Here is a 15245-nt window from a genome sequence, read left to right on the forward strand (position 1 = left end):
ACTCATTAGTAAGAGCAAAAGTCTATGCCCAGAAAGCGATTCAGCAGCAGCATTGCCAGGATGCCTGGTCTTTAGGAAACTAGCCACCAGCACTGCTATAGGGTAGGCTCTTAGATACCACATAGGTTATACAGGGATGGTTACATGGGATGAAAACTTCCTGTGAGCTGCTGAAATTAACAGCAAGGAGAAAACCATTCCAGCTAGCATGAGGGAAACCCTGAGGACAGGCTTAGATTTTAAATTCTTTCCTCTATGGTTCAGCTGTTTGACTCTGAACTGTTAGAAGGCACCTTCTTCTCACCAAACCAAAGCCCAAACTACAACATAGAGTAGAGGGGTCTGGCCATGCTCTGCAAAGACAGGACAGTCCAGAGTCATCTGGTGGACTTTTGCCCTTAGGTAGGAAATGGCTGACTGTTTTCAACTTTGTACTTGAGAAGAGGAAGAAGAAGAGCTCAGACCTGCCCTTCCCGGTTCCTTTGGGAAGTTCCTAAGCCAGCAAGCTGTGACACTTCTCCTCTCTGCTCAGACACCTTGTGCAGCAGCAGGACAGACTGACTGAGACAAAGAGAGAGCAAACAACAACTTCTTACACAGCGTACAAAGCAGAGAGAGGGGTAGCTCTCCATATCAACCATAATCCCTTGGGCTTTGAAAGCGGCATAGCTAAAGAAGCTAATTAGCCTAAGCATGTCACCCTTGGGTAGTCAAGACATACACATGCCTTGTAGCCAAAGGCAAGAGGGAATCTTTGGCTTCAGTCTGGCACGATTTAGTTATGCTCTCTAATTTTCCACAGGTGATAATAATGGGGTTTTCTGGTATCTGTAAAGGCTGAAGACAAATCTTGTTATCCACTGAAACACCAGGCAATGCATGACCTATAGCTGAGGCAAGAAAGAAAACAGAAGAGCCTGGGGAGATAAGCCCCAAATATAAGATGTACTTTAATAGCATATTATATTTTAGGCCTGTCCCCTCTTGACAGTGTTCCATAAAATCAATCATCTTAGTTGAGACATTTACAAGCACAGACCAACAGACCAGAGGCTTAGAGGAAGCAAAGACCTCTTTTATTCCAGGAAATTGAGAGAAAATTTCCATGCATATATAGACACACAGATACACTTACAAAACCTCCTTGAGTATAACTTTAAGAGAACTAGCACTACTGCTCAGCTTAGATCAGCCAGAACCACTTCATTTTGATTGAAGAGAGGAAAAACAACAACAGTAAAACTCAAACCACTGGGTTCAACAGTTTGGGCCAAGTCCTAAAAATAGAACTGCTTTCTTATGGAAAGAAATACAAAATAAAGCCCTCCAGAAGATCTGAACTGTTCTCAAAATTATCTGAATTTAGTGCCAAGGACACAGGGCAGCCTAATACTTAAGAGACCTTTTCTGCCAGTTTTGGATCTCTGCAGTGAGTAGGACTGAATATCCAAGACTGGGAAGTAACTGTGGAAAAAAACTCTGTTTTCTAATGGACGAGCTGTTAGGCCATTTTAACTGTTGCTTGAACATTTACCTCTAAGCAACACAATGTAAAATCTTTCCTTAGCAAACTCTGTCCAGCTGCTTGGATTTGCAGCCTGGTACGATGTGCGGGAGCAACCTGCAGCACCCGCCCTCCCACGGCGCCCACGTCCAGGCAGCAGTCGTACTACGGCACAGAAACGCGGCTGGGCTGGGGAGACCGACAGCTCCACCCTTTTCTACCGCCCACGCTAGGAGTTTTCGGTCACATTTGCCAGCGGGGACGGAGCCAGCTGTGCTGTGAGGAGCCAGCTTGAGGGTGGTCACGAGGACTCACGACCCTCACTGGACTCAGCAAACGTCCTCCTCCACACCAGGCTTTGAGCGAGGAGCCACAGTTACCTGGACACGATGCACAGAGACTTGTGAGAGAGGCTTGCTTGAACATAAAATGTGTTTTATTTCTAGGCCTGAAGATATTTTGGATTGCTTTTTATTGAAATATCTTTCTCGTGGAGAGCCCAGTTTATCATGGCTAGGTTCCAGCGTTTATAGTCCTGAACCGGTGAACTTTGCTGCTGAAAAGAAACTTCTTACGACAATGCAGTCAACAAACAGACGACAGCTTTATGTGTGAAGTATCCTGTCCGCTTGCACAAGCAGGGCAGAAGTGGCTGGTCGAACAGCCTCACGAGCGCACGTTCAGTACGTGCCACCGGCTCCCCTCCGAGAGCAACAGCGAGCTGCACAGCAGGCAGCGCACGGCTCCAGCAGCCTGGCCACGTGCCAGCTCTGATTCCTGCTTTGAAACCTCGCCTGCGTTTCTCAGGGTATCACTGATACAGCGTGGATCTGCTTTGTCACAGCAAGTTACTGCTGTGTATTATCCGTACTGCGGCAGTGCCCGAAGCTAGTAGTCATGGACCAGGGCCTTGCTGTGTTGGTGCTGCACAAACTTAGGAAAGACTCTGTAGGAATGAAAAGGCACAGGAGATGTGCTCTCTGCGGCGATTCAAGTGATTTAAGATGAAAGGCAATCTTTTTGTCTTCCTGCCTGCATTGCTCAGAATAGGCTAAACACAAAAATAATATTATGAAAATACATAGCAAAGTGTCTTATATTTATATTTTGTGAGACTCTTCATGATCTCACTAAGGACTAGGCAGAAATACAGCCCCTTATGATTTTGCTTTTATGCTTTGCCCAGCCTCAAAACATATGGTACTAACAGAATATATCCCTCTCTGGGACAAAATATTGGAACAACAGTGTTCTGCACTTGATACTGGCAAGAAATACAGGTCTTTAATATTCAGGCAAAAAGACAGCTCAGGATTTTCACAAGTCATTTGAGAGCTTCACATTAAATTACCTGAAATGTCACTACTGACATCTGGCAAACAAGTCATATGGCTCTTGAGTGATTATCAAATCCACATCTCTTTCTCTGGGTAGGATCACCCAGAGAGGGTGGCCTATGGCCTGATAGATGTTTGTCCAAAAGACCTAAAAATGCTCTTCTTGAAGCCCCCCAGAAGCAATTTCCCCATCTCCCCCCACCCCATAATTTATTCCAATCATCTCTGGTGTTTTTATGAGGCATTTTACTTGTATTCCAAGGCAGTCTATGTATTTCTTAGTTGTCACTAGATTATGCCATTGGTATAAAAAAGGGCAAAAAAAATCTTAGTAGTATAACATCATTAGTTCATCTCTAAGACCTGTATTGCTGTTAAACAGGCTCCACTGTAGCTCCACCAGTTTCCATGTCGACTTCAGATCTAGTCCTAAGATCAGTTTCCCAGAACACTTTGTTAGGGTAGGAGGATAAGCGGTTTGCTTGCACTCCACACAGTTGCATGTAAAAGGTATGCATGTATAAGGCAGTTTGTAGAAGAGCAAGACTGGCCAGGACGTTTGAGGAAGTAAGGTTACTTCTGTTTTTTATGTGAAAAGGAGTTTTTAAGAAGCCAGGATCCCAGCTGAATTTATACATGCCAGATACAAGAAATATAATATGAAAGAAACAGTTAAGTGCTATTTTGGATCTTTCTCTCCTCCATAATTTAAAGACTAGAATTTCACACATTTCCGTCGCTGCTGTGAGGAGGGCATTTTTCAGCTTCCTCTCCCTTTAAAAATATAGGTGAATCTGAGCATGAACTTAGCAAGACCATCACAAAGCACAGAGCAGCAACTCTCGTAATTTGTTTAAAAAACATTTTCAAAGAGAAAGTCAATATTTTGAATATTAGATTTACTTTCTTTCTAAATGCCTGAGTAAAATACATACTCAAATAGAATGTAAACCTAGAGCAATCAGTTCAAATTTCATCATGTGATTCTGGCCTGGTGTGCAAGAAAACACTCCATTAACTTAACAAGCAAAATACGCATTGGAAATATTATTCTGAGCATTTAATGGAGTTATATAATTCTTGTATGTTTGCTAGAGATGATAAAAATATTCAAGAAAAACATTCCTCAGTCAAAAATGGCCTTTTAATTTAAACCCAAAAAATCTCCATAGTTTTCACAGACTTTTTGTATCCAAACCTTTCTGATAAACATTATTTCTGATGCTAATACTTTCAAAAAAAAAGGCTCATTGGAAAAAAATGGTTATTTTAAACATGGCAAAATAGAAAATGAGACTTTTTTTTTGAAGAGTTTTGATTTCCAGACAGCTATCACAAATTCTTTAATTTCAGAGTAGAGAGTGGTTACACTTTTATGCAAGAGTCCTAATAATAAAGGTATTTTCTCCCTCCTGTCTTTTTAAATTTAACCATATATATGAGTTTTAAAGCTTTCTTACGATTTGGACCAATAATAGAAGCCACTTGGAACTGAGATTATGTCTGTGCTAGGCACGTCTCTGAGGCTGAGGCCAACAGATTGAGTGAAGGAGCAATTTTAATTACAGCACTACGCTATGCAGTTATGGTTACTTAAGTGCACTTGACCCCACCAGTTGTCTAATCCTTCCTTTTAACTTCTCCACGGTCTATTAAACATCCCCATTTACAAGACTCTCTGCTGGAGTCAAACACTTGGTGGCTGCAATGTCTGTCTTTCCCGCTTACAATGTTCTGACAGCCCTTTAAAATATTCCGGCCTAGATTTGACCTCTCAACAGTATGCTTCTAAATTGAGTCGATCTCACTGACAAAGATCAAACTGCTACTTCAAGTGTCTCGTGGCTGCATTTCCCCCCAGACCTACAACTCCAAGCTGAAGGAGACATAAAAGGCGAGGTGCAAGCAGTGTGATGAGGTGCAAGTCATGTGCAAACCTTCTGTGACCTGAAGAACAAATGTTATCTATGGCAGGAGTACGGGGAGAAGGGCCAGTGAATGGGCTACAGACTCACAGCCCTACGGCAAATCCATGCATTCAACATGTGTGTGATGACCTACTCATCTTCATAACGTGATTATGATACTACAGATACTAGGTTAATAGGTTCTCTGAATAGAAATGAAAGATTTTATGGTATTTCCCCTCTTGGCAACATTGCTGGATTCATTTGCACTAACGAATGCCTTAAACTTACCTCATATACAGTGAGGGAAATCCAGCAGATCCAGCAGCACGCTATGCAGTATAGATCTGCTGCATGACAGAAGATTTACTGTTTTCAAGTATAGAAAGTTATTAATGAACGCTGTCCTGAAGGTCATTTGCAAGCTGACATTAAAAACAAATAAAGAACACAATTCCTATCCGTTTCCACTCAAAAGATACAGACAATGTAGATAAAACCATTGCTTCTGCATGGAGATGAAGGGCCTATGCAAACAGCTGCAACATCTACAATTATTTTCATATTTTCTTCATTTACTTACAATCAGGTATTTCATTTCCTTTTGAAGCTCTATTCTCTTTTTTCAGAAGAAGTTTCATTGCTGAGGTCTTTAATAACCTTCAGTAGTATTTTAGCAGAGAAAGAGAAAGTTCTTGTTTTCACCCTCCTGAAAATGTGATTTTGCCATCAGTATACTGAAACCAGTTAACCACTTTCTTCCTGCAGACCCTAGTACGAAAACTTCTTTGAACTAATTCTCACAGTAACAATGTAAAAGAAAAGGATGTGCTTGCTAGACAAGTTCTTTAGGACTAGTACAGCAGTAATGCGTACTTTGAAAAAGAAACTGCTTCCCAGATAACAGTGTTCTTTGGAAACCATTCTGTGCTACGTGGGTGGTGAAATGCAGATCCAGGAAATATAATTCTCAGTGATTAGAGAAATTAATGGCTGTCTCACACATTTTTTTTTGTTGTTACTATTTTTCTAGCTTTCATTTTGCACTCTATCCTACTGTAACTCTGATCTCAAAGCATGTAAACTTGTCATTCCTGGATTTCTTTATTTATGTCCTCTTTCTTGAAGAAATGTGCGGCGCTATCATTCAAGCCTTCTTCTAGTGACTCCCTGCATCAAGGAGAGCAAAACCAGAGGCCTGGTAAGATCTCACAGTGTGACTGTGAGGGGTTGGGGCACCTAAGGTTTTCTCAGGTTCAAACTCTCAGGTTCAAATGCCATAAAAACACATGGAAGAGAGAGATCGTTTAGTGTTTATCTAATCCAAGTAAGGATGAGTAAAATCTAGCATTTAATTCTAGGTTAAAAAAAAAAGGAAAAACAAAAATCACTAAGGTACAAATTATCCTGGGGGATATAGGTGAATAATTGTTCTGTAGTATATTCTACAGTGAGAAAATCATCATTACTCTTCAACCCACACGACTGAAGAGTTTTAATTTTCCCCTCTAACCTTTTACTAGCTCTCCTTTCTGACAGTTTTTTTTTTAAAAATGTGGCATTTAAATTCCATTGTGCAGCTAAGTATTTTCAGCACACACTGTATTTTTATTGCCCTGGGGGGTAACAAAATCAATTTGTTAATTCAGTTGTTAATTCAGGTGAGAGAGTAGTGCTGTTTCATATGTCTCTAAGGCGTCTGTGTAATTGTCTAACCTTTAACTATGTCTGATTTTCTCACAAACATGCTGTTTTGGAATCTGCACTGAAAATTGTAAATTATTCTAGGATTTGGCTCTACCTTCCAAAGGTATCTGAAGTGAGGTATCTAGCTAGCACTGGGTAATTATTACATAGTGAACAACATTTCTTGCCAAACCCTGTGTTGCGCCTTTTGCCAACCATGTAATCAGGTCCTATGGCTTGTAAACTCTGCACCTCAACTGTACCATTGCCTGCCTTCCTGATGCAAAATGACACAGCAGGTTTCTGTACAATGAGCATTAGCCTGTATCCCTGTTCCCACCGTAAGAGGTGATGCTTCATCTCTGTGCAAGTGTATACACCAAGCTGCTGGAACTGCGTATTATGAAACAATTGAGGAAAGATGTCTAATATCTCTAGGATGAGACTACTATCATGCTGTGGAAATTAGATGCAGGATAGGATTAACAGTATCCAAGATACCTAACAGCTGAGAAATCTAGGCACAGATGATCTAGAATAAACATCTGCACTGAGCATGACTTAATCTTTAATTAATTTAGGCCTCTTAAAAACATTTCATGTGCATCTCATAATTCCAGGAACACAATCCTTTTACTGCATTGCTATTTGGATATCTGAAGCAGTAAATTGTGTATTCCATGGAAGCATCTGCTTCTATTACATTCGTTTTGGTTTCCAAAAATATAGTTTTACAATCTTCCATTAGTTTCTTTTGAATTTTTAAAATGATTCTTTTAATAGAACTTGTGGAATGCATTTCATTTACATAGAATTGCTACATTCATCTTTTCTACAATTTCTTCCTCCAAAACATATTTTTGACTACACAAAACTAAAATATTTACATTTGACAATAGTAAATTCGAAAGAAACTCTGTAAACATACCCATCACTTTCTGACCTGATCTTCTTCTGTTGAAGAAAGGACCAAAAAACTCTCAACTACTGAGATAATGAATTCTTCACTGCAAGACTGTTTTCAAGGATTTCACCCTTTTTTGAACTCCTGGATTAGACAGAAATAACAATCAATACACAGAACATAAAAACTTTTTTTGTCTGATAGTTTTTACAGTTGCATGCATTGAGGGTAGAGTTTTCTGACTTGAGCTCACACATCTCTGAGCTGATCTTTTGCCATCTTCAGAATGAAGAACATTCACACCATAAGAGGTGTCAGGCAAATCCTTAATTGGTACAAACTTTCATAGTTCCTCCTCTTAGCTCTCACTTCCAATAATAAAGTGTTCACTTAAAGCTCTATTCAAACCCTTTACACACTTCTCAATATGTGGTCATTTAAATAGCTGATTACTTTAGAAAAAAAATGAAATTATCTAGAGAAGTACAAAATTATGCTACTTTCTACTTAAATAATGATTATATTTATCTATTCCTATTCCTTGGAAAAAAATTATATTTCTAGATTCTTCTAGAATCTAGACCAGTTCCATCTGCTGGCACTGAATTCCTTAATGACATTCTTCATCTGGAGCTTTTCTCCCACCAGTCATTTAATTTGCTTCAAGGGTCTGCACTGCTTTTCTCATTTCACGCACTTTCAAGGAACTCAGCTTCACCCCGGCTGCAGAAACACAAAACAAGATAAACAAAAGGCTGTCTTTGTTCTTTCATATTTTTTCTTATGTTCTTCTCATTTTCTCTTCAAGAGTACTTTTTCCACTCCAAAATGTTCTCTTTCACCCATTGAGCCCAGGAAGCTCTCTTTCTTCCAATATCCCTTCTCCCTAACTCTAACTCCCTTCCTCCTTTTGGGACAGTATTCATTTGAGGGGCTTGTCTCTATCTCCTTGGCAGTGAGACTGGCACATAAAAATTCTTGAAGACATGTCTGCGTATCTCTGCCATATCTTATTCTCCAGCACAAGTCATCCTCCAGTACTTCATCTCATCACTGACTGCTCAGTTTAACTGGTTGGCAGGGGAAGAAAGCTTTCAGAGAGACTACCTTCTTTCAGACTTAGAGGTGCAGTTTTTGCACAACAGGTACAATGTATTTTCTGCAGACATATGCAAGTAATCCAGCCTAGATGACTCATTGTTTTTTCCTTTCCAGATCACTATGAGGAAGCAAAAAAAATCTGTCTTTTAAATGCCCTGCAAAACAACAGTGGCTTTTTTTGTAGACTTAAGAAGTATTGTTGTCACAGAGATATGTTGATCATGAGATTCTCATCAGTTTCTTGTATCACCTGCACAAAACTTTAGCATGTCCAAAGCACGCAGTTTGAATAAAGACTGTTATTTACAATGAAGTATATGTAGGCAGCAGCACAACTGACTGACTTTGCAGAAGCGTAACTCTGAGGAAGAATTCTGTTTTAATGGAGATTGTCTCCATCTTTTCCAGTTCTGTGAAGGCATTAAGCACTGCACTTTTTAAGGGCAAAGGGCAAAGCAGTGCTAATGTACTGATGAGGGGCTTCCCCAGCACTGGCAGTGTGGAAAAGGAGAACTTTGTCATCCTCAGTGCCACTCAGCTCAGAGCAGCTGCCTTGAGGGATCAAGAGAAAAACCTGATCTAAGAAGAGAGAGCAGAACACAAAGGAGGAAAGCAAAAGACATTTGGCAATTGGCCTTTCTGAGGGGAGGCAAAGAGCAAAAAGAAAAAAAAAAGAGTAAAATAACACTTTAAATTAATAAAACATCAAATAACAACTTTTTTTTCTCAAAAATCAATAAGCATACTGCAGATGTAACCAATAGATTTTATACATTGTGTGTGAGTTTTTGAAAGAGATTTTTACTATCTGAAAATGTCAGTAGGTCCAACCAAAACATACCAGCTCCTGCTGGAGTAACATTGGGCCTTCTGATTCCGACCTGAGATTAGAAGGATGGTGTCCAACCTTCCAGCAGAATGCACTGACCACAAGAAACTGTTGTCAAGGAAATGCTGCTCTCTAATTTTTCATTGAGGAAAAAAGAAAAGTTCTGGATTTCACCAATACAGAACTCTAAAAAAATTGAGGAAATTGCCAAGATCCCTTAATAAGCATGTGAGTGTGGAGTATTATAAGTATAAGCAAGCTCTTGAGCTGTTGGACTCTCTAACAATCAGTGAGCTATTTATCATAACCATTGTAATCATTTTTTTCACTTTTAATAAGCAGAAATTAAGACAAAATATGATCTTACTATGTTCATAAATCAGGTACCTCTCTGATCTTCTGGTTCCACAGAGTCATGATGCTTTTGGTTAATGGCATGCACGTTGATATCCATAATTCACCTCAGAAGTGAACCTAGGTGGAACAACTTTTCATGTAGGAGCTTGGCAGGAAGAATCTAAGAGCAAAAGCTTCTTGTATCTCCAAAAAGATTTCTCACTGCAAATGGAGTTGTTACATGAGAGAGAGAACCTCAACTTTCTCCCAGGGTGGGATACACCATGCAAAGCAGTCTCATCCTTAATTAAATCATCAAGAACATTACAAAACTTGGTATTCAAATTAAGCAGAGTAAATTATAAACTTCAGCCATGTTGTTGCTCTATTCTAATGTGCTGTATGCTGTGGCTGCATCATCCAACACCTGGATTGTCAATATTATACTGCCAAAGCTGTGCTCAGTGGCTGCCAAACTGCTGAGCCCATACGGGCTTCACAGCTTGATATCTGGGTAGCTCAACTATGATTCCAATTCTGAAAAATCACTGGTTTGCAGTTACAATATGATTCAGCAGTTTGGAAGAGATCGAAGGATAAGGATGGGCGAAAAAATGACCATAAATAGCATGCAGTCTTTAACAAAATAAATATATACCCTGAATGCCCTCACAGCAGAGCTCCGTAACTTCACTGGTTGGTACAAAACAAGCAAGCAGCAGGAGCTAAATTCTGATCCCCTAATGATGGGGCAAATTCAGATTAACTGCCCTAACTTCACTGGTACATATGTTTAAATATTAATATACAGAAGTTTCTCCACCTGTCTTTTGCTGGTACTGTTTGAAGAAATTTTGAAAATCATTAACCAGGTAGAGAGTACACTTTTTTATGAAAGAAAGCCTCCAGTGGTATTCCAAGAATGCAGCTAGCAAGGAGGTTCAGTCGCTACAACACAAGAATACTTGATTTGTAAATCAATTAATGCTTGTTAACTGACAAGGAACAAAAACAGGAATTCTGTGTGTATGCATGCGCACACACAGACACACAGACACACACGCAGGGCACTGGAGCCCTCAGTGTTATACTAATTATTCTGTGTGCTCCAGTGATGTGTGCACATACATAAAACGTGACCATAGCTTGCCAAAATGAGGTGACTACCATTCTGGTAACACAGAAGAGTTCAGCTGCTAATTCACATTGCAAAACTTGGCTTCTTCACACTTAGCTGCTTGCCTTCCTAAACACAAAAATAGTTAAAACCTGATTTTCGTTAGTTACTGATGGTTACTTCAGGCCAGCACTCCATTAAGCCATGAGAGCACTGAGACTTCAAGCTGTGTTTCTTAACACTGACTGGTCAGACAGGTCAGACATTGCCCATCCATCTGTACCATGCTCATTCTTCTAGTGACGGTGCCTACGTCTCCTCTGCCAAGCAGACTGGCTGAGCGAATATTCCCTAGTCCTTGCAAAATATGTGTTCGGTCATTCGGGAAATAAAAAAGTGAAATAAATGCTGCTACAGTTCAAGTCAAACAATTTGTTCAGCAGGACAAAACGTTGCTTTGGGAAAGCTTCCTTTTAATATAGTACATAAGAAAAATTGAGTCTTTTTTTCTCATTCCCTTCTCTTTACCAGTAATTCAATGAAGTGGAGATTGTGAGGTAAAATCAAGCACATCTGGGTCAATTAGCATGGAAAGTCAATTCTTTAAAATCTGATGGATGCCTCTGGGAATCGTGCGCTTCACAGCACGAATCCCAGTGCAGTGCCGCACTCTCAGCAACTCAACTCAATTAAGCCATTACGTGGTTCTTTAAATCTGGGGATCCAGGGGAATTGGTTAATTGTCTGCTTGTCATGGTTCCTCCTCAGGGAGCATGTAAACGTCTTCTGTTTCTCCTATAGATTTGCTGTGCACATAAGAACAATCCATTTTAGCTGACTTATTCAAAGCTTGTTTCTCCCGTGGGAAAATTAATCTTCCTCCTCAAATACTCCCTAGAAGAACAAAGCTCTCCAGTGGAAACAAACCTTTCCATCGATATGCAACAGGTTTTCAGTGATCACAGTCTAGTTTATGTTTCTTCTTCCTTGCAAGCCTCAACTATTTCTCCCTGTTTTCACATGATCATAACTTTCACAAGCTCTGATGGGGTTTCACTGGTCTCCTTAGCGACAAACAGCTCTGCAACACACTCGGACTTACCTAAAGCCCAATAAATCACATGCCAACTTTACTGTCAGCAGAGCCTGAGCTAGTCGTTTAAGCATTTATATATCACTGTACTCAGTGGAAATAGCTGAGCATCTTCAAAGGATAACTCATCGCACAGTTAGGTGGCAGAAGGACAGTTTGGAGGTACAAATCTGTCTCCACTGAGAGCTGTTCAGGATCCACCGACCTAAAGGGATTCATTAATGAAATTTTGAACAACCAGCCCAAGGCAGCCGTCTGACTTTTAGACTGTTAAAATTAGTGAGATTAATCCCACCCATGTCTCCTCACCGCTGTCACTGTGACAAACAGCCAGTAAAGATGAACTTCTGTCCCTGCCTCATACCACATCAGTGAGCTTCTCTGCATCTGTACACAAGCGGCTACTTTAACTCTTCTTTTGCTTCATGTTTCAGAGTGCCGAGCACCCAAAAACTCCAGCTAGCCTCAAAAGGAGACAGTAGCTGGGTGCTCAGGACTGTGCAAAATAAATCACCTCATTTAGCCCCTAAATATGAACTTAGAGGGCTAACTTTAGATTCCGATTTTTTAAAAAACTTGGCACAGTATTAAAATCCATCTATGAGGCTAGTGAATTTTTTACCATCAAAGAAAAGTAAAACAACTTCTCCAAGGTCATATAGTAGGACGACCAGGATTAGAATGCCACAAATTTTCTGTGCTATAACCAGAAAATTATTCTCTTTCCTAAATGTAACATAATTGGGACATAGTCTGATAAATGGAGACTGAGTAAGCCACACTACATCTACTGATGTGTTCTGCAATGTCTGGATGTGTCTCCAACCCTAGCTATGAAAGGAAATGTAATTATGGCAATGGGAAAGTGCAGTCCACCCATCATCTGGGTTACCACACACATACGTAATGGATTTCAAAAATAGAACTGCAGTAATGTCTTTTACACGCTTATCTCCTTTAGATCCCTGTTACCTAAAGTTACAAACTTGACATCTTTTCCTCCAACAAGAGAAATAATCTATTTTGGTGTATGTACTGCTGCTGAAGGGTTGTCATGTCATTCAGTACATGCAGAATGGCTGCTCAAAGATAGCAGAGAGCTGCTGCTTGGGGCAGACACCCCCATTTGCCCACACAGATCTAACCAAGGCATTTGTTTGGGAATAACAGTGGGGATGGAGGGAAGCTATGTCTGAGAAAGAAAGTTCGAGAAGGAGATGCAGATCAGGAAGCCAGCAATTTTTATAAAGCCGCCTTGTGTTTTGGAGCCTATGCCAATTTTAAAAATGAGGCGTAAGTCTCTTTTTGCCATGAATGCAGGGCAGTGTAGAGATTCACAAGACTGTTTTTAAACATCCTAGCTTGGCTCACAGCAGACGAAGCAGGGCAGCATAGCACACAGGGCAGGCTAATTTACGCAGCTTCTGGAACAGCAGCTTAGACACACCAGTCAGCTCCTCAGGTGTAATCAGGTATATTTGCATTTGTGTCCTCAGAACACATTAGTCACTTGGCTTACATCACCTGGAGGACCTGGCTTCAGAAGTTGTGCAATATGTATGTGTACTTAAAAATTTCAGCTGCAACCCGAGTACGTGCAAGGGATCCTGACGACAAGCACTCTGGCTCTCCTGCCTTCCTGCGAGCAGTGATACAACGCCAGACACTTTTCCTCCTGCAGTGGAGCAGCACACAATTATTTTTGTGCACCTCAGGTCAGGAAAATCATTGCAAAAGCATAGTGTAATGCCTTGGTTTGAGGAAAAAGAGGAAATATTCTATTAACTTTCATCTCCTAAACCAGAGTGTGTTGGATAGATAGATTTCTAGTTTCACCAAGGTATGTGGGTAGAAGTGGCTCATCACCAGATGTTTATAAAGGCATTCAGAGGTATCCAAAGTTGAAAAGGACTGGTGATTGTAACTTTAAAAAACACTAATATCTTTAGGTTGTCATGCCTAGATGTTTATCATGAGTTATAGGGGTATAATCAAGGGCACCAGTGAGGAAAATGAGAGAAATTGTAAGTTATGACCTATACATAGATACACGAAGCCACCTTCTTGTACCTGCCTTGCTCTTGTCCTGCGTGAAGGCATGTGGCAGCAAAGATGAACCAGTGATGGCAGGGTCAGTCAGGCCCAGTACCGACAACAGCTTGTTCCACACTCACTGCTCCAAATAGTCACAGATAAGAACTTCCCTTCCTTTTCCACTCAGGTAAAATGACACAATATTCCTATTTTTTTCAAAAATAGTACTGATTGTCAGGTACATGGACTAATTGTACAACTGTTGTAGATTCGTGATATTTTAATTTCTTTTTTCAAACAAACCCATCACCACACCAGATCTCTTTTCCTTTTTGCCTTTCTTATTACTTGGAATTCATCCAGCTGGCATCTAATCAACCATGGCTGGAGGAAGTAAAATGGGGAGGTACCAGAGTAATCACAGCAATATCAATCCATCAAGTCAACAGTGGCTTGAAAGTTTTTTGGATGCTTTGCAATCCGCAAGCGAGGAGCAGATATGCAGTCCACCTTCTGATAAAAATGTATCTTCATCTCAGAGTTAATGCTAGTAGAGGACAGTAGCAGGCAGCTGAACCACTTCCTGACCATAAGATATAGAGGTTTATATCGAATATATATTAAACACGAGATGAGGAAGAGATTGGTCATCACATGGCAACCACACATAGCACAGCCCTGCACATTCTGCAATCTTCCATTCTAGTTCAGAGATTATGTGTAAAATGCTGCTACCATGTTTATGCCAAGTCCACTCTGATGCAAGTGACTACATGACCTGTGATACACAGTTACTAAAGACAGGCCTTATTTCACAGCTGTCAGCAGCACCTTTTCAAAGTTGCACATGCACCTTAAAAAACAAAGACAAAAAGAAAAAGAAAAAAACAAAAAAGGAACAATCTGCAATGAATAAAAATTTGCCTTTCTTGCCTTTCTTCAGAAACAGCTCTAGTACCCTCCAACACCCACAGTAGCTCAGGAACTATTATGTTCACCTCGGCATTACAATCACATACGCACACTTGAACATACAAACTTATACGTACACCCGGAACCAGAGCCAAAGCCCTCTCCCCAGGAACGTGACCATCTCTTTACATACCGGCAGGAACGTATACACTGTAGAAACAGAGGAGGAAAACAGTACTGTTTTTTCATACAGTCTTTTTTATTCTGCTTGCAGCAGTTCCTTCCTTTAATAGCCACAGGCAAGGGATGAATTCAGACAAGCAAAAAGCAGTCTGGGCATGATGTAAATGAGACGGCACCTTCCAAACCCTCCCAGTCATGAGGAAAGAGCATGGACATAAATAAAATCACATCTTTGTCAGACCAACCTCCTCTTCTTACGTAAAACAGTTTCCATGTAAATAAGATCATTCCTTCAGAAGGCC

At 40.4% G+C, this 15245-nt stretch overlaps 1 long non-coding RNA gene across 2 annotated transcripts; it reads right to left on the reverse strand.

The window, feature by feature from the left end:
- Positions 1-1122: 1122 nt before the first annotated feature.
- LOC134137814 (uncharacterized) lies at positions 1123-7696 on the reverse strand. 2 transcript variants are annotated; one of them, XR_009957747.1, is made up of 3 exons: positions 7363-7696; positions 5332-5457; positions 1123-2450 (listed from the first exon to the last, which is right to left on the reverse strand). It is a non-coding gene; the product is annotated as an uncharacterized LOC134137814 (long non-coding RNA). The 2 variants fall into 2 exon arrangements; XR_009957748.1 differs by having other exon boundaries at positions 1123-2555.
- Between the last annotated feature and the right edge of the window lie 7549 nt (positions 7697-15245).

The sequence above is a fragment of the Rhea pennata genome, chromosome 3, assembly GCF_028389875.1.
Source record: "Rhea pennata isolate bPtePen1 chromosome 3, bPtePen1.pri, whole genome shotgun sequence".
In the NCBI taxonomy this organism is placed as follows: Eukaryota; Metazoa; Chordata; class Aves; order Rheiformes; family Rheidae; genus Rhea; species Rhea pennata.